This window comes from Pongo abelii, chromosome 17, assembly GCF_028885655.2.
Source record: "Pongo abelii isolate AG06213 chromosome 17, NHGRI_mPonAbe1-v2.0_pri, whole genome shotgun sequence".
Lineage (NCBI taxonomy): Eukaryota > Metazoa > Chordata > Mammalia > Primates > Hominidae > Pongo > Pongo abelii.
The window spans coordinates 40,667,570-40,693,086 of record NC_072002.2 but is presented as its reverse complement, the minus strand read 5'-3'; the positions used below and the strand labels follow the sequence as shown (position 1 = coordinate 40,693,086).

The 25,517-nt window shown below is 43.9% G+C and overlaps 1 long non-coding RNA gene across 1 annotated transcript; it reads right to left on the bottom strand.

Moving 5' to 3' along the window:
* Window positions 1–186: 186 nt before the first annotated feature.
* Window positions 187–15,187, bottom strand: LOC112129952 (uncharacterized). The gene is made up of 4 exons (XR_002912279.3): window positions 14,841–15,187; window positions 13,034–13,213; window positions 12,158–12,272; window positions 187–337 (listed from the first exon to the last, which is right to left on the bottom strand). It is a non-coding gene; the product is annotated as an uncharacterized LOC112129952 (long non-coding RNA).
* Between the last annotated feature and the right edge of the window lie 10,330 nt (window positions 15,188–25,517).

The window sequence follows — 25,517 nt, the reverse complement described above, 5'->3', positions numbered from 1 at the left end:
ATGGCTACCAGTGTCGGTTCAGATCCCTGTCCCCTGCTTACTGGCTGTGTGACCTTGGGAAAGTTAGGGAACCTCTCTGTCCCTCACAGTCCTCATCTCAAAACTGGGAATCACATCAGTGCCTACCTCACAGAGCTCCTGCGAGGATTTGAGCAAATGAATTAACAAAAGTAGAAGACAGGGCCTGGCTCAATAAATGTTCACTTTTATTTTGTTCTTTTCCTATCCTGACTAAAACTAAAAGAACCCTCTTCTGTGTGTGCAAAGTTCCTAGAAGCTTCTGTTGTAGTCTTCTTGTCATTTTTCATGCTGCTTCTTTTTCCTTGGGCTCTTCCTGCTTCCTTGTGAGCGGGAAAATAAAATCAAGGTCAACTACAAATTTATTTATTTATTTATTTATTTATTTTGTTTTATTTTTTGAGGCAGAGTCTCATGCTGTCGCCCAAGCTGGAGTGCAGTAGCATGATCTCAGCTCACTGCAACCTCTGCCTCCCAAGCTCAAGCAATACTCCTACCTCAGCCTCCTGAGCAGCTGGGATTACAGGTACACACCCCCATGTCCAGCTAATTTTTGTATTTTTAGTAGAGACAGTTTCTCCATGTTGGCCAGGATGGTCTCTAACTGCTGACCTCAAGTGATCCACCTGCCTCAGCTTCCCAAAGTGCTGGAATTACAGATGTGAGCCACTGTGCCCAGCTCCAACTACTAATTGAAAAGGCATAGCCCCTGATAAGAAATGTTCACTCCTGGCTTGTCCCACCACACTCTCCAAAGGGGCACTTGACCCTGCCATTGTCTTTCCAGACAGCTCTTCTCTTCCAGACATCACCTTTCCCAGACAGTGAGGCTTCCCCAGGCTACAAAGATCAGGCAGGCTGCAGCGCCCGGCTAGTTGAAGAAATGAATGTTATCTCCTAGAAACCAGGAGGACTACCTCAGTGAGGCTTTTCAACTTGGAAGTTCCTTACAGTGAAATAGGGAAGTTTCTCATTATGCCCAGGTAATACAGCACTGATGGGCACAGGGTTGAGAAGGCACCCAAGGGAGGTTCTGAATTCTCCTTCCTGTTGCCCCTCCTCAACCCCTCCTTAATTTTCTTCTACTGAAACAAAAAAGTAAGTGAAATAAAATGTTCCAAAACTGACTCAGAGAAGCTAGAGGTCCTAACTAAAGCAACATTTGCAAAACAACACACTTACTATTAGCTCTGCCCATCACACTAGCTGACAAGTAGTGCTTAAAATAAGACAGAAAGAAGCAGGGAGGCTCATTCATGTACTACCTGGCTGCGGGAGGCAGCCAGGAGACAGTGCCCTGCCTTGGAGGGGCGCGCTCCCAGCAAGGGGAGGCCGGTGGGAAACAACCACAGCAGAGTTGATAGAGGCCCTGCCTGACACAGCTGTTCAGCCTGCTCTGGGAACATGAGGCAGGAACAAACTACTAGCTCATCCTGGGGAAGCCAGGGAAGGTCTCACAGAGCTGGGGCAGGGGCAGAATCTTACAGGATGAGCCCACCAGGAAGACAAGAGGAGGAAAGTGGGAAGCAAAGGGTGTTTCAGGCAGGGACAGTAGCCTGTGCAAAGACAGACACCTGAAAAGCATGACGCTGAGTATAGGAAGAATAGCCAAGTTCCCTGTGGGGCAGGGGCAGGCAAGGAAAAGAGCAGGGAGACCCAGCATCAGGAGAAGTTAGGATGGGGGCCCTCCTGAATGCCACTTTTCAAGCCCCACAGACTGATTCAGAGTCCTTAGGGTGGGACCCAAAAGTCTACATCCAGGTGGCCCTGAGGACCCAGTGTGGGAATGAGTCATAGACAACAAGGAATCATTGGCATTTTCAAACAGCAGTGTGATGCAACCAGATTTGCTTTTAAGAAACACTATATTTGTGGGAAAGTGGAGAAGGAAGTGGAGCTTGCAGAGCCTGAAGAGATCAATCAGGAGATGATTCCAGCTGTCCTGTGGAGCCGCGATAAATGAAAGCAATTGGGAGGGAGGAGAGGGGGTGAATATCATGAGATATTTCCAAGGTACAGACAACAGAACTTGATGAGCAATTATATGTGGGTGGTGAAGGAGAGAAAACAGTCAAAATGATTCCAAAGTTTCCACCTCAGGCTCCCCAAGGGTTGAGAGCCCTTAAGAAAAAGAGGGAATGGAGGTCAAGAGGAAGCTTGCATTTGTGGGGCAGGCAGTGAGAACTCTCCACGGAGTTTAGTTGGGGTGTGTGGCCCAGGAGATGGCTGTGGATAACTGCATGTCCAGAGATGGGGGCAGGAAGCCACAGGCACTGCAGGGAGGAGCCGAGATTAAACATGGGGCTTTGGAGTGATAACTGACAAGGAAAGGCTGAGGACGCCCAGGGAGAGTGGACAGAGTGGACGCACCTGGAGATGCCTCCAACAGGAGAGGTGGGTGGAGACCCAGAAGGAACAGCAAAGAAGGAGGAGGAAAACCTACCTAAAATAGTGTGGGAAATTGGAAAGGAGAGAGTTTCAAGGAGAGAATGAGAATGTCCAACACCCAAGAAAGGTCAGATAGGGATAGAGAGGAAACACGTAGATTAGGTGTGGCAATTCCAAAGCCACTGCCAACCCTAGAGAAGGCGACCGTGGTGTGCTGGGATCCGGAGCCAGACTGCAGCAGGCTGAGAAGTAAATCAAAGCCAGGAGGAGAAGACGGCAATTGCAGACTCTTCTTTTATTGTGAAGGAAAAGAGACAGGACAGTCACCAGAGGGAATGGCAGAGTGAGATATATGGAGCCTTTCCCCTCTTTTTAAACTTTTCACTTTATTAAAATAGCATGCCTTAACACGAGTCATTGAATATAATGATTATTTCCTACATTCTATAGATATCCAAAATGATTAGAAGTATTTTCTACTCCAGCACTTCCTAACAGTGTATTTGCAGAGGGTACAATCTCAGCAAGTTAGGGTGAGAATTTTTTTTTCAGTTTGAGTATTTGAAAATGGCCATATGGATTCATATCATCTCATATTCTTGCAGTAAAAAACATGAACACCAGGGTTACAAGGGAGTTTGCATGATGTTTGTAAGAAGGGATGTAAGCAATAAGAATGAGGTTCAAACTCCATGCTCCTTGGGTAACCCTTGCATCACAGATGTGTTGGTATTAATAGTGTGTGACCCATTTAATCCTCACAACAGTTCAGTTGTTCTTCCTAAATAATAGCAAACCTTTATAGAGTGCTTATTATATTCCAGGCAATATCCTAAGTGCTTCAATATGTAATCCCACCTGATACTCAAAACAATCTTATGAAAAAGATACTATTATTATACCATTTTACAAATGAGAAAACTGTAATTCAGAGGGCCTAAAGTAACCTGCTCAATATCATATGGCTAGTAAGTAGGGATGAATTTCCAAATGATGTTATTAAATTTAGAAATTAAGGGGAAATGGCTAAATGTAAAAGAAGTTAAAAATACAAAGGGGCCAAAACCAGAAACAACTCAATGTCCTCCAACAAGAGTATCAATAAACAAATTGTAGTTTATTTAAACAACAAAATACAACTCAGAATCAACTACAGATATATACAGTGACATGAATGAGTCTCAAAAATTATGTTGAAGTATATGAAAAAGAGCTCAACATCACTGATCATTAGAGACGTGGAAATTAAAACCACAATGAGGTACTATCTCACACCAGTCAGAATGGCTATTATTAAAAAGTCAAAAAATAACAGATGCTGGAGAGGTTGCAGAGAAAAAGGAACACTTACACACTGTTGGTGGGAGTGTAAATTAGTTCAACCATTGTATAAAACAGTGTGGTGATTCCTCAAGGACCTAAAAACAGAAATACCATTCGACCCAGCAATTCCATTACTGGGTATATATCCAAAGGTGTATATAAATTGTTCTATCAGAAAGGCATGCTGGACATGGTGGCTCACACCTGTAATCCCAACACTTTGGGAGGCCGAGGTAGGTGGATCAGCCTGGCTAAACCAGCCTGGCCAACATGGTGAAACCCTGTCTCTACTAAAAACACAAAAATTAGCCAGGAGTGGTGGCGCATGCCTGTAGTCCCAGCTACTCAGGAGGCTGAGCAGGGAGAATCGCTTGAACCTGGGAGGTAGAGGTTGCAGTGAGTCGAGATTGTGCCACTGCACACTCCAGCCTGGGTGAGAGAGCAAGACTGCATCTCAAAAAAAAAAAAAAAAAAAAGAAAAAGAGAAAGAGAAAGAAAGAAAGAAGGCAAAAAGGGAAAGAAAGGCAGGCAAGCACATGCACACATACGTTTATTGCAGCACTATTCACAATAGCAAAGAGATGAAATCAACCTAAATGTCCATCAATGACAGATAGGATAAAGGAAATGTGGTACATAGACACCATGAAATACTATGCAGCCATATAAAAGAACAAGATCATGTCCTTTGAAGGAACATTAATGGAGCTGGAGGCCATTATTCTTAGCAAACTAATGCAGAGACAGAAAACCAAATACTGCATGTTCTCACCTATAAGTGGGAGCTAAATGATGAGAACACATGGACACATAGAGGGGAACAACATACACTGGGGCCTATTGGAGGGTGAAGGGTGGGAGGAGGGAGAGGATCAAGAAAAATAGCTAATAGGTACTAGGCTTAATACCTGGGGGATGAAATAATCTGTACAACAAACCCCCATGACAGAAGTTTACCTATGTAACAAACCTGCACATGAACCCCTGAACTTAAAATAAAAGTTAAAAGTAAAATAACTTTTATTTAGTAAAACAAATTACATTGAATGAAAAATCAAACAACCAAAGAAACATATACTGTACAGTTCCATTTATATAAAGTTTCAGAAGTACTAATTTCCAATAATAGAAGTCAGAATAGATATTACTAGGGTACAGGAGTGAGAGCGTGGTGGGCTCGTGAAAGGGGTTAGGGGAATTTTCTGAGGTGAGGAAAGTGTCTTATATGAGGGTGGTAGTCCAAAATAAAGTCATATGTAAATGAACTTTAGAAAACAAGAAAGAGTCAGAGGTACGATGGAGGAAGGCCAAGGAGCAGGTTGAGGGGCTCAGTTAACAAACACAGATGCAGGCTTAGCTCCAGAGAAGCCCCTAAGCCCTAATGCCTGAGAAGGAGGGAGAGCCAGTTCCGTGGCCAGCAGAAGGATGGCAGTAGCCAGCCGAGGGAGCTGACATCAGAAGGCTCGTCCATCATTTCAGCTGGAGGAGTAAGAATATAAAAGAATACTTTTCCAATGGTAGATGTTCTTGGGTCAAGGATGTTAGATCTGGGACAACCCCCTTTTATAGATGAGGACACAGTGTTAGTGACTTATTCATGGTTACATGGCTAATTAGTCACAGAGCTGGAATCAGCACATAGTTCTCTTACATCAATAGAATAAGTCAACTGGGGCGGTGTCAGAGCCTCCTCAAATGCATGACCCTGCATCACTTCCCACCATTGACTCCCATCACCGCTAATGAAGGCTCTGACCCTTGCTTACTCAAAACAAATGAATGACTTCCAGTTGTATCTTCATTTAACAAACATTCATCAATCACTTATCACTGGCCAGGTGCTGCTAGGTGCTGAAAATCCAAAAAGAAAAAGCCACTATCCCTGTTTTCAGATAACTTAAGGTTGGTGAGGTGAGACTCACATGAGTAGATGACACACTAGAGATGAGTACCAGAGTACGAAAGAGGGGAGAAGGTTTACTGATGGCACAAGCAGAACTCAAGCAATCCTGCTAAGGTGAGGAGTTGAGAAGTCTTCCTTAAGCCTCTGAGAGAATGGGGCAGGCTGAGGTCAGAGAACTGAAGAGAAGGGTTTAGGGACAGAATCACACCACTGAAAGTACAGGCAAGCACATGCATAGAGACGCAAGAAACTCTCTCCCCCTGCTCCCCATCCAAGATGGGGAGCTCGGGGTACAAGTCTGGCTCCCCTTAGTGAAGAGCACCAGCCAAATGGACCTGTAAAAACAATCAATGTCAAAAGTATCCATGAAGAGTTTGGCTTCAATACACCCCTGAAGATAAATACGATGCAATCTCAACACGTACTTAGTCTACAAACAGAATTTCCACAACAGAATATGGACTAAGCTTTGGTGAGTGGAAACATTATGCTTTTAAGCACATTTTAACAAACACAGTGATCTTTAAACAGTCACCTACACAGCATGGTGCTGGCATAAGAACAGATGCATAAACCAATAGAACAGAATAAACCCACAAATAAATCCATGTATCTACAATGAACTCATTTTTGGCAACAGTGCCAAGAAGATACATCGGGGAAGGGACAGTCTCTTCAATAACTGTGCTGGGAAAACTGGATATCCATATGCCGATGAGTGAAACTAGACCCCTATCTCTCACCATATACAAAAATCAAATCGAAATGGACTAAAGACTTAAATCTAAGACCTCAGACTATGAAACTACTACAAGAAAACATCAGAGAAACTCTCCAGGATGTTGGACTGGAGAAAGATTTCTTGAGTAATACCCTACAAGCACAGGCACCAAAGCAAAAATGGACAAATAGGATCATATCAAGTTAAAAAGTTTCTGCACAGCAAAGGAAACAATCAATGAAGTGAAGAGACAGCCCACAGAATGAGAGAAAATATTTGCAGGCTACCCATCTGACAAGAGATTAATAACCAGAATATATAAGGAGCTCAAACAACTCAATAGGAAAAAAATCTAATAATCTGATTTAAAAATGGGCAAAAGGTTTGAATAGACATTTCTCAAAAGAAGGCATACAAATGGCACACAGGTATATGAAAGGGTACTCAACATCACTGATCATCAGAGAGATGCAAATCAAAACTACAATAAAATCTGTACTACAATTACTGCAGTAAAACTGGCTTTTACCCAAAAGACAGGAAATAACAAGTGCTGGGGAGGATGTAGAGAAAGGGGAACCCTCATACACGCCCCTTAGTACAATCACTATGGAGAACAGTAGGAGATTCCTCGAAAAACTACCGTATGAGCTACTATATGATCCAGCAATCTCACTGCTGGGTATACCCGAAAGAAAGGAGATCAGTATATTGAACAGAGATAATCTGCACTCCCATGTTTATTGTAGCACTATATACAATAGCAAAGATTTGGAAGCAACCTAAGTGTCCAGCAACAGACAAATAGACAAAGAAAATGTGTTATGGGCAGGGTGCGGTGGCTCATGCCTGTAATCCAAGCACTTTGGGAGGCTGAGGCAGGAGGATCACTTGAGCTCAGGAGTTTAAGGCCAGCCTGGGCAACATGGTAAAATGCTGTATCTACACTACATTAAAAAAAAAAAATTAGCCAGTGCACGCCTGTAGTCTCAGCTACTTGGGAGGCTGATGTAGGGGGATCACTTGAGCCTGAGAGGTGGAAGCTGCAGTGATCCATGATCATACCACTGCACTTCAGCCTGGGAGACAGAGCAAGACTCTGTCTCAAAAACAACAAAAAAAGTGTATGTGTTACATACACAAAATGGTGTACTATTAAGCCATTAAAAAGAATGAGATCCTGTCAACAACATGGATGGAACTAGAAGATGTTATGTTAAGTGACATAATTCAGGCACAGAAAGAAAGAAATTTAGCATGTTCTCACTCATTTGTGGGAACTAAAAATTAAAACAATTGAACTCATGGAGATAGAGAGTAAAAAGATGGTTAGCAGAGACTGGGAAGGATAGTGGGGAGAGAGGGGTGGGAAATGGGGATGGCTAATAGGTAGAAAAATATAGTTAGACACCATGAATAAGATTTAGTATTTGTAGCACAAAAGGGTAACTATAATCAGCAATAATTTGCTGCACATTTTAAAATAACTGAGTGAATACAATTGGAATGTTCATAACACAAAGAAATGATGAATGCTTGAGGTGACGGAAACCCCATTTACCCTGATGAGATTATGACACGTTGTATGCCTGTATCAAAATATCTCATGTGCCCCATAAATACCTACATTGACTATGTACCTATAAAACTTAATAATTAAAAATATTTTTAAAAACCAGTCGCCTAAACCTGTTCCACAATCAGTAGTCATGAACATTAAACTGCTGGCTTTATCAACCAGGATCTCCTGAATCCAAGAAACACGCACACTAACTGAAATGCAGGCCACAGCTCTGCCAGTGATGGATAGCAAAACAAAGGCAGCACTAATGAAAAATTAATGAAAACACTTACTTCCATAAGAAAAATGATCTGTTTTCTCCCACCTTCGTATTGATTTTTAACCAGCCCTGTAATTGGAAATGTATACGTTATCCTAAGGTAAAGGCAGGCAGAGGGGAGCAGAGTGTGTAATCCACTCCATTGTGGGCAGGCTGTCAGCCACACAACGAAGCTTTAGCCTGGCAAGCATAGCCTCTCCCTCTCATATTCTCTCCACCCAGCCTGAAACCTGATCCTCCCAGGCTCTGAGTCCTGAGTCATTCCAAGGTTATGAATACTGATGACACCCTAATGTTCCTATGTCCATCAGGGAACCCACTTTTGGGATCATCTTCTTCTATAGCATTCAACTGAAATAAATACAACCCCAATCTTCACAGTGCAGGAAGTCCCGTCTCTCCCCCAAGTTCTGAGGAATTCCCTGGAGATTTATCTTTCCCCATAGTCACTTTTCTTTTTTTTGAGACGGAGTCTTGCTCTGTTGCCCAGGCTGTGCAGTGGCGCGATCTCAGCTCACTGCAACCTCCGCCCAGGTTCAAGCGATTCTCATGCCTCAGCCTTCTGAGTAGCTGGGATTACAGGTGCATGCCATCATGCCTGGCTGATTTTTGTATTTTTAGTAGAGACGGAGTTTCACCATGTTGGTCAGGCTGGTCTCAAACTCTTGACCTCATGATCCACCTGCCTCAGCCTTCCAAAGTGCTGGGATTACAGGCGTGAGCCACTGCGCCAGGACCATAGTCACTTTTTATATCTCACTCAATTCCAGCCTCAACTCTCCCATCCCCTCTTCTCTCATCTGCTGTGGCTCTCACCGAATCTACCACATTTTGTCACAAGCTTGGATATAGCCCACCTCCTTGCCTCTCCAAAGACTAACCTAAAGCAGTACTAGGTTAGGCTAGTTAAAGTTAGTTAAAGCAGACGAGGCATGGTGGCTCACGCCTGTAATCCAGCACTTTGGAAGGCCGAGGTGGGCGGATCACCTGAGGCCAGGAGTTCAAGGCCAGCTGGGCCAACATGGAGAAACCCCATCTCTACTAAAAAATACAAAAATTAGCCAGGCGTGGTGGCGTGCACCTGTAGTCCCAGCTACTCAGAGGTTGAGGCACGAGAATTATTTGAACCTGGGAGGCAAAGGTTGCAGTGAGCCAAGTTTGCGCCACTGCACTCCAGGCTGGGCAGCAGAGAAAGACTCCGTTTCAAAAAAACAAAAAACATAAAGTTAGTTAAAGCAGACTGAGGCAGGTTGGAGGGTAGAATCCTCATTTGCTTTGCTCACCACTGAATCCTAAATGCCAAAGCTCTACTTGGAGCATCATAGGAGCTTAAAACTAATAATAGGCCTAGAATATAGACACAGACCTTGAACAACCAAATTCATAGAGACAGAAAGTAGACAGGTGGTTGCCAGGGGCTGAGGCAAGGGAAGTATGGGGACTACTTCTGTACAGAGTACAAAGTTTCAGTTTAGAAGATAAAAAAGTTCTGGAGAGGCCAGACGCGGTGGCTCATGCCTGTAATCCCAACAATTTGGGAGGCCGAGCCAGACAGATCACTTGAGACCACGAGTTCAAGACCAGCCTAGCCAACATGGTGAAACCCCATCTCTACTAAAAATACAAAAACTAGCCAGGCATGGAGGCACACACCTGTAATTGCAGCTACTCGGGAGGCTGAGGCACGAGAATCGCTTGAACCCAGGAGGCAGAGGTTGCAGTGAGCCAAGATTGCACCACTGCACTCCAGCCTGGGTGACAGAGTGAGACTCTGTCTCAAAAAAAAAAAAAAAAAGTTCTGGAGAGGCATGGTGGTGATGGTTGCATAACATTGTGAATATTCTCTGTGTCACTGAACTGTCCACTTAAATATAGTTAAAATGGTAAAGTCTACATTATGTGTATTTTACAATTTTTAAAATTCAATGAAGCAATGATAGAAGAAAAGAGGAGTGGAGCTCAGTTCTCTTTTATCCTAAAACTAAACATCTGTTCTCAGGACTCCTTAATGTCCCAGTTCGTGGCGTGGCTGCCTAGTCCAGAGCTCTCCAAAGTGAGTGCTCCAGACCTATTTATAACACAGTCCAACTGGAGAGAGGAAAGCAAATTACAACTTCTATTTATATATATTAATATTTTCTATTTTGGGGGTATATTTAAACATATATAATACTATAGAAGCACATGTAGATAATTTAGAAACAATTAGATTCACATTGGAGGAATGTTGTCAAAAACTTTACACTCCTGGATTGCATAATCAACAAACCTTGAAGACCATTATTATTATTAATTTGTATAGCTTTAAGTGGTACAAGTACAGTTTTGTTACACAGACATATTGCTTTTGGTGAAGTCTGGGCTTTTCGTGTAACCATCATCTGAATAATATACCTTGTATCCATTAAGCAATTTCTCTTATTATGATTGATTTATTTATTTAGAGACAAGGTCTTGCTCTGTCCCCCAGGCTGGAGTGCAGTGGCACCATCTTGGCTTACTGCAGCCTCTACCACCTAGGCTCCAGTGATCCTCCCACCTCAGCCTCCTAAATAGCTGGGACTACAGGCACACACCACCATGCCCAGCTAATTTTTTTATTATTTGTAGAGACGAGGTCTCACCATGTCACCCAGATTGGTCTTAAACTCCTGGGCTCACGCCATCCTCCCACTTTGGCCTCCCAAAGTATTGGGATTACAGGTGTGAGCCACTGCTCTGGGACTCGTATTATTATTTTTTGATGTCTAGCTCACCTTACTAGCCATGAGCTCCACAGGGACAGGGATCTTCATATGTTTTTTTTGTTTTATTTAGTTTTGTTTTTATTTTTATTTCTTTAATTTTTATAGATGGAGGGTCTCGCTATGTTGTCCCGGCTGGTCTCGAACTCCTGGCCTCAATGATCCTCCCATCTCAGCCTCCCAAAGTGCTGGGATTACAGCGTGAGCCACCAAGCACCCCAGCCATACGTTTTGTTTATCCATGTATCCCATACCCCCAGTACAGTATCTGGCATACAGTTAAGTTCTCATGGATAGTTGCTGATGAATCAGTTGTGGCTGCTGTTACCACTACTCTCTCCAAAGCAGGTGCTCTTAGCCCATGACCATGCCATGCTGCTGGGGGCTTCTGCTCCACTGGGACATGCTCTCTTCCTCTTTCTCCTCCTTTTCTTTTGCTACACCATCCTACAGTTTTCTAATCTGTAAAATGACATTGGACAGAATGCTTCCAAAGTTCCTAACTTTCTTTCTTTCTTTCTTTCTTTTTTTTTTTTTGAGGCGGAGTTTCACTCTTGTTGCCAGGCTGGAGTGCAATGGTGCGATCTCGGCTCACCGCAAACTCCGCCTCCCAGGTTCAAGCGATTCTCCTGCCTCAGCCTCCCGAGTAGCTGAGATTACAGGCATGCGTCACCACGCCCGGCTAATTTTGTATTTTTAGTAGAGATGGGGTTTCTCCATGTTGGTCAGGCTGGTCTTGAACTCCCGACCTCAAGTCATCCGCCTGCCTCGGCCTCCCAAAGTGCTGGGATTACAGGCGTGAGCCATTGCGCCCAGCCCAAAGTTCCTAACTTTCTATGATGCTGATTTTCCTGCCTAAATGCCAGCTACTAGGTTGAAGTCATTTCTAAGCCACAACATGAATCTGAATCAGGGATAGATGCATGCAGCTTCAAGGTGACTTTGGGGACTTGGCCTGAGTTTTTTTCTCAATGAGGGCAAACTGCCGACATCTCCTCTAGGATACCAAAAGCCACATACATTACAGAATCTCACCAGTCAAGGCCCTTCTGCTGTTCAAAGTAGGTGTCAAGGAAAGGTGGCTCTTTTAGAGGTAGAAAAACACATTTACGTTGTTTCCATTAAGATCGTATTTTCACAGAACCCAGGTTTGATGGGAAATCTGTGTTTTCTGACTTGGCCCTGTGTTGGTCTTGCAGCCGAACAATCCCAGGTGGACCTCCCTTGTCCATGCACACATTCCCGGAGTGACTTGGAGCAATTTTCTCAACCTGCCTGCACCTCACATTTCTCTTCTGATAATCCAAGAATATAACACTCATTTTGTGGGGCTGCTGTTAGAATAAAAAGACGCATACACAGTGAGACCTCCATAAAATATAACCTTGATCGCTATTATTATATTTTGTTTTCTCAAATGGGAAATGAGAGACTAAATCAGTAGTTTCCAGAGGAATTCCAGAATTCTCAAGAGCTGCCAGAATGGGGCTCCAGGTAGTCCATCCTCCAAGATGCCCCCACTTTTTTTCCAGCTCTGCTTTTTCTCAGATTTATGTATGTTTATTTCTTTTGAAAAAAAAGCGGGGGGGGATGGGATTCTGCAGATTTTTTGACGTGCTTTAAAACTATTGGACTAGATAAGCAGATAATTTTTAATCCTATGAATCTAACTAAAAGAAAGTAAGGTGCCTGAATTCAAACCACTGCGCAGGTGATCTCACCTGACAGAGAAAGTGGGATTGCCCTGCCCCCAAATTTCCTGGTTCCCTTCACTGGGCTCTGCCAGGAAGAGTTCCCTGTTACAATCATCTCTGGGACATGTTGCCCATCTCCTAGACAGGTGGTGGTTAAACACCCACTCTTTGGTGAAATATCTCACGCTGCCATCTCTGCCTACAACCGCTCATCCCTAACCACTCACTTTCAAGAAAGGGAGGAGGGAGGAGAGAGTGAGTTATTAGGAAATAATCCTGAATACACCCAGGCCTGCCGTCTCTCCCATCTTTCCAATCCAAGTTCAGCCTTGGGCATAGATTTAAAACGACATTGTTCTGGAGGTGGTCTTCAAATGCAACAGGCTGTGATTAATGCTCACACTGTCCTCTAAGGCTATGGGCAGCCTTCTGGACTATTCTCCATGGGCTGGTGCTAATCTGAGTTCAGGTTATGGTGGAAATAGCCTGGTTCACAGGTGTGGAGCAGACTCAGCTTCTTCATTTGTGGCTGAAAAACCTTGGGCAAATAATTTGCATGCTTTAAGCCTTGGTTTTCACACCTGAAAAATGAAGGTAAACAGCATTCACCTTGCTTATCTCACAAGACTTTTGTGAGAAGCTCATTGAAGACTGGATGTCAGAACCAGATAGAACCACACAGAAGGGAGGCCCAAGGTTACCAGAGACCATCTAAGCCTGCCCCTCACTGAGGAGGCTGGTGTGGCAGGAAGGGGCCGGGCCATTCTCTGGACACGTCCATGGGTCCTCTGGCATGAAGTCATTTGGAGAAGGAGAGGACATGGGGCTGCAGGTTCCTACATGATCCATCCTCGTGTCTGATCCTAAAGCTCACTTTCACAGCTTGCCCAATGCCGGGCAGGGAGGATGAAAGTGTCCTGGCTGAGATTCCATCCAGATACCACTGGCTCTTCCAAGATTAAACAGACAGTGCATCTCACTCCCACAGCATCTCAAAGCAGAACTGGCCTTTGGTTCAACAGGGCCCAAGGCAGGAACGGGTGGGGCCCTGCCTTCTCCTGCCACTCAAGGTGGGCATGAGGGATCTGCAGGCATAGCCACTTGTTTTGAGGACATCTAGGGTGTGGAAAGCCAGAGAAAGCCCATAGAAGAGAGCTAATGACACGGGCCAGGGAGCGTGTGTGGCTGAACCAACTGGGCAGGTCCAGTACACGTGGAGGTGCACCTCACTGTCCTGGACTGGGACTCAGGAAACCTGGCTCTTCTTCCTACTCTGTGTGGCCTTGGGCAAGTCACACCACCTTCTCAGGTTTCTATAGATTAATGGAGTTGGACCAGAATCTTGCTTTTCAGATGGGTGCATTTAGGCCCATTACTCAGTGGCAAAAAGCTACAAGTTACTCATCTTCCTAGAATGCCAATTTTACTTGGAGATTGGAAGAAACAGTTTTTCATTTTCTTAAACAGCTTTATGAGACATAATTCACATCTCATACAATTCACCCATTGAAAATGTACAATTCAGTGCTTTTTAGTGTATTCATAGGGCTGTCCCAGCATCCCCACCATCAATTTTAGATCATTTCCATCACCCCAAACGGGAGAAACCCATTCCCTTTGGCCACCACCTCCCACCACCCAGTCCTTCCAGCTCCTGGCAACCACGAATCTACTTTCCATCTCTACAGGTTTGCCTGTTTGGGACATTTCATATAAATAGAATCATACACTGTGTGTTCTTGGAAGGCTGATTTTTATATTAAAACAAACAGTTGTGTTATGAAAAGCATGCCAAAATTACATTAATTTCTAAATCAAAAAAGACATTTCAGAGAAATCTCCCGTGTGTCTGGCAGCTTCATGCTCAGTCTGAGTCTCCTCTGGGGACAGTAATTCACTCTCCTCTGCCTCCGGGCCACTTGGTGGAAATTCTGGACGGCACTGGACTTAAGGATCTAGATCCAACCTTTGAAAGACCCCAAGGCTCAGCTAGATAAACCAACAGAATGATTTTCCAGGAGAAAAAGTCACTAATCATGACTTTCTGTTACCATTTTCCTCCTCATCCCCTCATCTTTCCATCTTATCTCACCTCCACACAGAGGTCTACATTTAGAATAACTGAAAAAAAATAAGAGAATGATCTCACTACTTCAGATTTCCATGTGAAAGAATAACAGGTTGCGGCTGCCCTCTCTGCCCACTCACCTTGTACCATTCTTCCAGTCTCTGGGAGGAGCTTCTTCATCTGTTCTATTCATTGCAGCCTCCCTGTGCCCAGTACAGAGCCTTGGAATATGATAGTGAAGCCTAGTTCCAGCTCCACAAATATTTGATGGAAGAAAGAAATGGAAGAAAGGCTGAAGGAAGAAAAGGAGGAAGCAAGGGAGAGGGAGAGAAAAATTAAGAAATCGGGATCCTACCAACGCTCTATCTCCCCATCTCCACACCATGCTGCAATGCAACCCCCGAGGGGCTTTGAATTTACCCATATCAATCACCTGCTTCACAGAAATCATTACTGCCCCAAATCAAGACAACGAAACCAACTGCTCACTAAGGAATTTGAAAATGAAGAGCTATGAGTGGGTTGGGGAGGGTTATTAGACCAGGTAGCAGAGCACTTTTCACTGACAGAGTGCTTTTGCATACATTATCTCATTTGACCTTCCCAGAAGTCTGGTGAGAAAGCCAAGGCCAGGATTCTGTAGGCTGTTTTGGATGAAAAACAAAAAACAAAAACGCTGCATTTAGGTAGAATGTAGTGCTTTGGCACATATGGGTTCTAGAATCACTCAGCTTTGTTTAAATCTGAGCTCTGGTCCTGTGTGACCTGGGGACCAGTGCCTGACCTTGGTTATGCTAAGGGGCACAGGCAACTGCACAGTGTCATGTGGGGCAGGTGGGACCTCACAGGGAGGAGGGTCTGCAGGTGCCTAGGTCTGTCCTGCACTCTCTCAGCATCCTGCTCAGAGCCTGCACAGCGGGCTGTGCTATGCTTGCGCTGGAGGGGAGGGGTCCTGTCCCTCTTGTCCTTCCTTTGTATTGGGCGTAAGGGGAGTCTTGAGAGGGAGAGACAAATGGCGCAGGAGTGCAGGGCAGTCTGAGCATAGATGTGGGCTGTTTCAGGAGGTGCTGGGAATGCCAGCTGCCCAGGACATGGAGACAGCAAGCAGGAAGCCACCAGGCCATTTGAGGGTCACCCATTGAACGATTCGGCATGCCTCTCTGCAACCTCTCAAAAGATCAGTTTCCTTATCTGCCTTCTCAGAGAATTGTGGTGAGGGTCAAAATGAAAAGTATATGAAGATCTGTTGCCCAGAACCTGGCCTCCAGACAGTACTTGGAAAGGGTCCTGTACCCACAGCTAGAAAAGCTGGAGCAGAGACCTTGATCCATGGCCTAGGTGCTTGTCCAGGGCCCCTGCAGGGACAAGGGGCTGCCTCCCTGTGCCCAGTGCACCATCTGCTCCATGCACTTGGCCTCAGAGCGGTTTAATGACATCTGTCCCAAGGCACCTGCCACCCTAGGATACAGAGGCGCCAATGTATTCATGAGGCACAGAGAACCTTTTCTGTTTAATACACACTTCTCAGGACTTCACAAATCCAGAGGTTAAAAGGAATTTTCCTGAAAAAATAAATGCACAAACTAAGCTTGTCTGATAGGAATCCACTCCAGCAAAGACTCCTCCTAAGAGTTGCCTGGGTCCCCAGGCTATGAGAGGGCATTTGTCCCATGGAAGAGGCATATGCACCCCACTCTATGCTTCACCTGGAGGGCTGGGGCAGCTCCAATGAATAAACCCAAAGGAAATGGCACCCAGGCTGGGCTGAGCGCTGACCTGACCCTGACCACCTCAGGCTTTTCTGAAGACACTCTGCCCTCATGGTATTGGCAGTCAGAGCAGCCCTGTGTCCCTGAAGCCACTATCATAACGTGGTGTTCTCTTGCGGGGCTGCTCTGGGGGATGGGAAATCACAGAGCACTTTTCCCACCCACTGTCACCAAACCTTCAAAACTGGCTTACCACCAGATGCAGTTGCTGATGCCTTTAATCCCAGCACTTTGGGAGGCTGAGGTGGGCAGATCACCTGAGGCCAGGAGTTCAAGACCAGCCTGGCCAACAAGATGAAACCCCATCTCTACTAAAAAAATACAAAAATTAGCCGGCCATGGTGGTGGGCACCTGTAATCGCAGCTACTCAAGAGGCTGAGGTAGGAGAATCACTTGAACCCGGGAGGCCGAGGTTGCAGTGAGCCAAGATCGTGCCATTGCACTCCAGCCTGGACAACAAGAGTGAAACTCTATCTCAAACAAACAAACAAACAAAATAACTGGCTTACCTTCTTGCTGTGGATAGAGCCAGAGGGCAGAAGCTGTGAGGGGTCCAGTAACATAGGTAATGCTGACCACACAGAGCTGCATGGTGACTTCTAGGGGCCCAAGGCATCTTTGCCTTCATAAGGCCTTTCTTCCAAAAAATATTACAAATATATTTTGCGATTGCATTGATATGAAGATGTCTTAGTTTGTTTTCTGTTGCTTATATCAGCGTACCTGAAACTGGGTCATTTATAAAGAAAAGGAATTTATTTCTTTCAGTTACGGAAACTGAGAAGTGCCAGGTTGAGGAACCACATCTGGTGAAGGCCCTCTTGCTAGTGGGGATGCTGCAGAGTTGCTGCAGGACATCACGCCACGAGGTGGCTGAGTGGGCTAACACGCTAGCTCAGGTCTCTCTTCCTCTTCTTATAAGGTCACCAGTCCCACTCCCGTGATAATCCATTAACCCATTAATCCTTGAATGGATTAATCCACTCATGAGGGCAGAGCTCTTGTGACCTAATCACCCCTTAAAGGCTCCACCCCTCAATCCTGCCACACTGGGGATTAAGTTTCAACATGAGTTTTGGTGGGGACATTCACAGCAGAGCAGGAGACAAATATAATCCAGGCTGGGTTTACATGTTACATATTATATATATGAATCAAATTTATTGCTTCTTCTGATTTCAAAAGAATTTTAAGTTAAAACATTTTTGTAGGCCGTAGGCCCTGTGTTTGCTCTTGCTGGAAAAGTTGTCCTGAGACCAGGACAATTCAAGAGCCTACAGCCCATCCTCCTTAGGCTGGGCCAGCCACTTACCCTGGGGTGTTCAGTTAGTCAATTAAAAGAAACTTGTGCTGAAACAGTACATTAGAGACAGGCTTCCTTTAACAAAAACTGAAGCTCCACTGTAAGAGTAACACAAAAAGAAATGAAAGAAGTCAGATTTGAAAGAAGGTGTTTTAAGTTTATGGGTGGCCTTAATAAACACCCACGTGTACAACCAAGAGGTGAGCCTGGTGTTTGATAATGGCTTTTAGCTAGGAGATGAGTTTGGTTTGAAAAAGGGATATTTTGAGAGGATAGAAAGAGCTTCCGTTTTACCTGGATAGAGAACAAGCCCCTTTATGGTGTTTTACAAAATTTCCTTTAGTCCTCAGATGCTGGCTGAGTCCTACTAGGCACCGTGCCAGACCTCAGGGTGAGGACGGCTGGGCCATGTTGTCTGCCTAGAGGGGCTCACCCAGCAGTGGGGATGGACGTGGAGGGCATCTGGATTTCATTCTGCAGGGAACAGGGAACCAGCAGAGCAGGACCAGCTATGCCATTCATGGGGTCTAGAGCAAAATGAAAGCGAAGGTCCCCTTGTTCAAACAGTGTTCAGAATGTCACAGCGGCAACATGAGAGCATTAAACCAAGTGCAGGGTGCTGATGGGGGGCCCGGTGTCACTGTATGGGCTGCTGGCCTGGGAAGCTGCTTGCCTGGTGCAGTTCGGGTTATGAATCTTGCCTGAAGCAACTGCAACCTCCAGTCTAACCTAGCATACTTGGATTGTACTTGGAGTATCTTTATATTATTGCTATATTACTTTTTATTCAAATGTAAGATTTTAAAATATATATTTTGATCTTTTGTGGGATATTGACAAGGTTGTTTCTTTGAAAAAAAAAAAAATTTTATGTCATTAAATACACAAATTATCCAACTAAACAGAAACTCACTCCAGAGACAACTTCTCCAGAATCTCTTCTCCAGATGGTGAGGCCCGGTCAATGATCCAGGGTCCCTCCCTGCAGCCAGGAAAAGAAGGCACGGAACTTACCGCTGGGGTCAGGAGCTGGCACTGCCCTTACAAACAGAACAGCAACACAGAAGGTTTAAGTCCGGCCAACAAAGAAGTTTTTAAATTCTCCTTCTACATATTCTACAGTGAAAGTGGCCAAATTCATCCCAAAACTTCCTAAGAAATTCTTTTACTGGCCTGGCGCAGTGGCTAACACCTGAAATCTCAGCACTTTGGGAGGGCCTGGCCTGCAAATCGTTTGAGCCCAGGAGTTCAAGACCAGCCTGGGTAACATGGAGAGACCTCATCTCTATAAAAATACAAAAAAAAAAAAAAAAAAAATTAGCTGGGCATGGTGACACACACCTGTAGTCCTGGCTACTTGGGAGGCTGAGGTGGGAGGATTGCTTGAGCCTGGGAAGTCAAGGCTGCAGTGAGTGGTGATTGTGCCACTGCACTCCAACCTGCATGACAGAGTGAAACCCTCTCTCAAAAGAAAAAAGAAATTCTCTTACCCCATACCTAGGAGAAAGCAGAAGCTGGGGAGAAGAAAACAAACCTATTTTAAAATGATAGGCGAGGACCTATATTTTAGGAGCACTCGAAGCTCCCCTTTGCCCTGAACTCTGGGTTCTTCCAGCACTGCAGATCCTGTGATCTGCAGGATCGGTCATGAGTTGAGTTGCACAGGAGGGCCTGCAGCAGGACAGAGTCTTCCCTCCTCCAAGCAGCCCTGGAAAGAAAAAGGGTCTGCTGTGCTCATGGTGCTGAGAAGCTAGCCAGGCCCTCTCCACAAGGCAGCAGGGAAGGTGGCAGTCTTGCAAAGGTAGTTGCGATTTCTTAGGTTATTTCTCTGGTGCTTACATTTCCACTGGAATGTGTAGAAGACTCCATGGAAGACTCAAAACTACCCTGAGGCAGAACAGGCAGAAAGGGGGAGCCTGGGCTCTGGAGGCACACGGCTTCACGGAGGGCTAAGCCTTGATTTGCTCATCTGTAAAATGGGCATTATACTCCATTGCCACGAGTCACAGCAGTGCCATGATTGGGAAAATGGACATGAAGGCTTTTTAAAAACATGTCTGGCACACTGGGAAGGTCTAACAAATATGGGCTAACTCCTGTCATTTCTGCCCAGTTCCCTAAAACAAATATTCTAAAATTGAAATATTCAGAGATGGCAAGGGGTTAGCAATGATTGGGGAGGAAGGCTGATTTTTCATACAATTATTGTTTTCATTTCCCCCAAAACCCCATAGGAGATCCTGCCCAGTGGCACCAGGTGTCTCCTGTGAACTCACTGCCATGGATTTTATCTGTGTCCTTTGGCCTCTAGCAATGGGCCTGGATGGGGGCCTCAGAGATTCTCCTGAGCACAACGGCCCATCCCTGCGGCCCCTGCCCTGTTTAAGTCAGCAAGTGTCTTCAGGGGCCATAACAATGGAAGCTACTCCCAAGAACACTGCCTCAGGTTTGACATCCCTCAACCATACTATACCTAAATTAGCAACCGCACATCTGTCAAGGCACGAAAGTGGATTTTCTCCCTGCTATCATATAGAAGAATGAATGGAGAGGAAATTATGTAATGGGTTTTTAGATCTGAACAACTGAGCCTTCTTGGGTCCCGAGCAGGTTGGAAATGAGAGTCTCTGGAGATAGGTGTGTGGGTAACTTCATAAGCTCCACTCTTACTGGACATGACCTGGGCCCTGGGAACAACCAAGGACCCCTGGGTCCAAGCAGCTGGCTCTGCTGGCTGTTTGCTAAAAAAAAAAAAAAAAAAAGTCTTTATCAAAACTGCTGATACTCACTGGGAATCTCCAGAAGGGGAAAATAACCTGCAGCGTTCCCCAAACAAAATTTACCACAAAATACTCTTATTGAGGGAGTTCTGAATGAATGGCCACCGAGAGCCATTCATCTGAGGGCGTGAGGTGAAGGGAGAGCCACAGTTCTGGCCACAAGGAGAGTGCAGCAAGTGGGCCGGGGCCACGCAGCCGCCATGTTGGACAAGCTGGACACGTGACCCCAACTAACAACGCGCAGGGCGGGTGTCATGAACTGGGGTGCATCCTCCTTCCTTTTTCTCTACTGTGTTTCTGAAAGTTTATGCTACCGGTTGTTCTCATTGCTCCACAGTGGCATCAGTCAGAGAGGCTTTCCTGAGATTCTAGCCCCTCACACGGCTCCGAATGCCTAACCCCAGCCCACATTCAGGCCTGAGGCAAAAAAGGGGATCCCGAATTTTATGTGAGTATTTTCCACGACCAAACTTCTCATCATCAAATGGGATTTTTCAAAGGGATCATTCTCATTTTTTTAAAGGATAAGATTTATGGTTTGAAAGTAATGGCCGCCAACCTCATAAAATGAGGTTTAATATCACCAGAAACATTCTCACAATTGGCCAAATCCCCAAGACATTCATGAAGAGTGAACAGCCCTAGGCAGAAAAGGATTAAATCCGCTCAACGTCATAAAAATACACAATGAGCTCCACATCCTTTCTCATTTTCCAGTGATAGCCATGCTGGGCAGGGCATCTTGGGACGCCCTCTTCTCTCCTCACCGTTTCCCCTCCTGGCCTCCATGCTAAGCCGCATGCCTTCTCTTCCAGTGCTGGTCTCAGCCCTTGACACTGACCTGGAGCTGCTCCAGCCCCCTCAGGATCAGTATCTTCTCTTGGGTCCTGAAGAACTGAGTGAATGTAGGATTTGTTACTAGGCATTAGGAATATGGATTCATTAATTAATACAGACAAATTTAAAGCTTATATTCACCTTGCCTTGTGAGATAGGTGAAAAACCCTGCTCTGCTTTATAGACTGTGACCTTGGGGAAATGATCTAATTGCTCTGAAAATGCTTACTGATCTGTTAAAAATAAAAACATATAGAAAGGTAATTTTATTATTAATAGATTGCCTTACTTAATATTCACTAAAATCCTATGCGATGAGTGACATTCCTCTCACAGAAATGAAGGAAACTGACACCTCACAGCCAGTAAGTAGTGAAGTCGGGATTCAAATCCTGACTTGTCGGATTCTCTAATCCATCATCTTTTTCCATAGACCTCCATCAGACCTTGAATGGAATTTTTAGAATACTAGGCAATGATATGCAAGAGGACTGAGAAAGGAAAAAACCTGATAGCAGAGGCATAGCCAGGGAGCCTGGTGCACTCATCCAGGGATGAGTCCCAAACCAAAGTAAAGACAGCTGGAATCGAGAGAGATTTTGTGGAGGCTGAGCCACCTTCATAGGGGGTGAGAAAGAGAGGAGTAAGAAATTGGGAAAGATCAAACAAAACTGAGATTGTTGAGCCTAAAGGAACCAGGAAGTGATGGAAGAGATGAACATATTGAGGAAAGGGAACCTTCTTGAGCAGAGGGGCATCACATGAAAATGTCTGGAAAGAATTTAAGAATTTAGATTTTGGTTTTCGAAGAAATTAGGGAAGGAGAATGAAGATGCGAAAAGCAGCCCCATCCATAATAGCTAAAGTCACAAACGTGGGGCGGGGGTCCCTCAGTATAGGAAGGAAAGCTGTGAGCTGAGAACAGGCTTGGGTGGAGGGGAGGAAGAGTGGTCAGAGGGCAGGAGACCCTGGCAGCACCCCAGGGCCACACTGGGCAGAGGTCGCTCTCCCACTAGGGGTGCTCAGAGTATCAAACAGAAGCTGCAGATAGGACATGGCTGTGGTAATCGGAAGGAAACTCGTTTTTAACAGTGTAGTCTAAGTAGAGTGGTGAGAGTGGAGGTCAGATTACAGACGGTTAAAGAAAGATGCAGGGTAAAGGAAGAAGACAGAAGTCAGAGACCATATGTTTAAGATATTTAGAAAAAGAAAGATAAAAAGGCAAACAGCAGAATTAAGCAGAGATTTTTTTCTTTCAAGTTCCAAAATACTTGAATGTGTCTGACCATAGAAAGGAGGGATCCAGTGAAAATGAAGACAGAGTAAAGAAAAGAGATTGTTGAAGAGACTGATTTCTAAGGAAGGCAAGAAGCATTTACAATGAGCCACTATATGCAAAGTATTATGTTCCGCACAGTAAGAAATAATGCAGAAAATGGTGTCTTCTCTAAGGAGCTCACAATTTAGAAGGAGAAATGACAGTTATGCAAATAATTCCCTTTTACAACAGTGTAAGTCCCGTGTTAATATTATGTTAACAATAAAGTGCTCTTGGAGTCCGGAGAGGAAATTTGGGATGAAGGGGGTAGGGACATTTCAAAAGGCATCACAGGAGAGAAAGTACTAAACTCAGCCTTGAACGATTAGTAAGAATATAATTGGCAAAAGATGATGAGCAAGGAAAGAGGAATTTTGGCCACAAAAATGGAATTCATAGCAAGGGTAGAGGATTTGGCCTTAGAAAGGAGGGGCAATTCTCCAAGGGAGACTTGGGGGGAAGAATAAGTAGGAAAGATTAAGTGGATAAAGAGGTATTGCAAAGTAGAGAGGATAGGAGAGGAGAGAACTCATACCTGATGGTCTCTCCATACTTGTAGGAAAGCAGAGGGCCAGGGGTCAAGGCCAAGAGGAAAAAGATTTTAAATAGCAGTGAACATTCAGGTGAATGAAGTTAGAAACTCCCAAAACTTTGCCTAGCAAGAATTGGCACTCTGGGAATAGGAACTAGAATAGTAACTGTCGAGAGGAGTGTAGCTTCTGGAAGTCTGATGGAGAAGATACTCTGGCCTATCCTCATGTGGAAAATAATGGACAATGCTGATATACAGAAAGTATTGATGAGTTTGGCAAAAAAAAAAAAAAAAAAAAGTAAGTGACTGAAAACTGAGCAAAGGTGAGAGTGAAAGCCCAGAAAAATAAGCAGAATTCTAATGCCACCTTATATCTTAATAACATTTACTCTAAAAGTAAATTTGAATTTTTATTTTCACAACCTTGCTGGGTGAAAAAAACAGGGCCCGGTCAAGGTGGGGAGGCTAATAGAAGAGCCCCCTCCATAAATCTAGAACCCTAATGGGTTATATCTTCCAGCTAATTAACTAGGAAATAGATTCACCTACTCCCTCCCTGAAGGGGATGCAAGGAGTTTGCCTCTTTCAACCTTGAACCCGAGTAGAAGAAAAAAACCTCAAGTTGAATATTTAGTTAAAAGATGCCTATGACTGGTGGTTCCCCCAGATGCCTGGAAGAGGTAAGTACAAACCTTCCCAAGAGAAACTTACTCAACCTAGCATCAAATAATTCCTACAGATATGAGCTCACAGTCAAAAATCACGAAATAGGCCAGGCATGGTGGCTCATGCCTGCAATCCCAGCACTTTGGGAGGCCTAGACAGGAAGATCACTTGAGTCCAGGAGTTCGAGACCAGCCTGGGCAACACAGGGAGACCTCAGCTCTACAAAAAATCAGAAAAATAAAAAAATTAGCCAGGTGTGATGGTGCGCACCTCTAGTCCCAGCTACATGGGAGGCTGGCACAGGAGAATTGCTTGAGCCCAGGAGGTTGAGGCTGCAGTGAGCCAAGATTACACGATTGTACTCCAGCGTGGGTGACAGAGTGAGACCTGTCTCAAAAAAAAAAAAAAAAAAAAAGTAATAATAATGTCTTATAGAGTTAAAAATTAGAACCAAAATATAAGACACCAATAGCACATGATCTAAGATTAGGGAAGGGGTTTGTTGATAGGATTTAAAGTATTCTGAACTATACACTATTTAGAGAGAAAAAATACTGATTAACTTCAGACTGATAAGTTAGAATTTTTAGAATAATAATAAAGAATAAAGTGTATCATTGCCAAGCTAGTAAGAATAAAATTACACAAGAAAAATAATGTTTATTCTAAAAAGAAGAAAGAAATAGGTAGACCTTGTTGGATCCAATTCAGATAATCCAAGAGAAAAAAACAAAACAAAAAAAATTTTGTGTGTGTGTGTGTGTGAGACAGGAAAATTTGAACACTCACTGCATATTTAATGATATTAAAGAACTGCTATTTTTAAAGATGTAATAATAGTAATGTAGTTTTGTTTCATGAAAGACTTCTTAAATATTACACACATACTGAAGAATTTATGAATAAAATAATATGATGGCTTGGTTTTGCTTAAAAACAATCCAGTGTTGGGTAATGGGGAAGGTATAGAGGATAGATAAAATGAAATTTGTTGATCATTGCCGAAGCTGAGAGATATTTCTCCACTTTTGTTATGTGTGTCAATTACCTATAATGAAAAGTTAAAATAAGAAAATAAATATTGAAAAAATAAAAGAAGACAAGAAAAGAAAGATGAACAGAGAAGGTAAGATAAATAGAAAGCTTTTAATAAAATGGTAAATGTTAAGTGCGAATATTTTAGTGATCACAATTAATATAAATTGTTTCAGCTTTAAAAATCCACCTATATGCTATTTATAGGAAACACATTTAAAACATAAAAGTTTAAAAGTAAAAAGAATAGAAAATAATATTTCAGGCAAATACTAATCCAAGAAGCTGGTATACCTAAATTAATAGCAGACAAGGTAGACTCTAATGTAAGAAGCATTACTAGGAAGAAACAGGATAACTACACAATGATTAAAGTTTTAGTTCCCTGGGAAAATATAACAATTTTAAACATGTATATACCTAATAACATAGCCTCTAACATATAAAGCAAAGATATATGCAATTACAAGAAGAAATTTGCTTTTATGGTAGAAGAGTTTATTATAACTGTCCCAGTAACTAAAATATCAAGAATACTAAAAATAAAACCCAAAACTGTACAAATATAGAAGATTT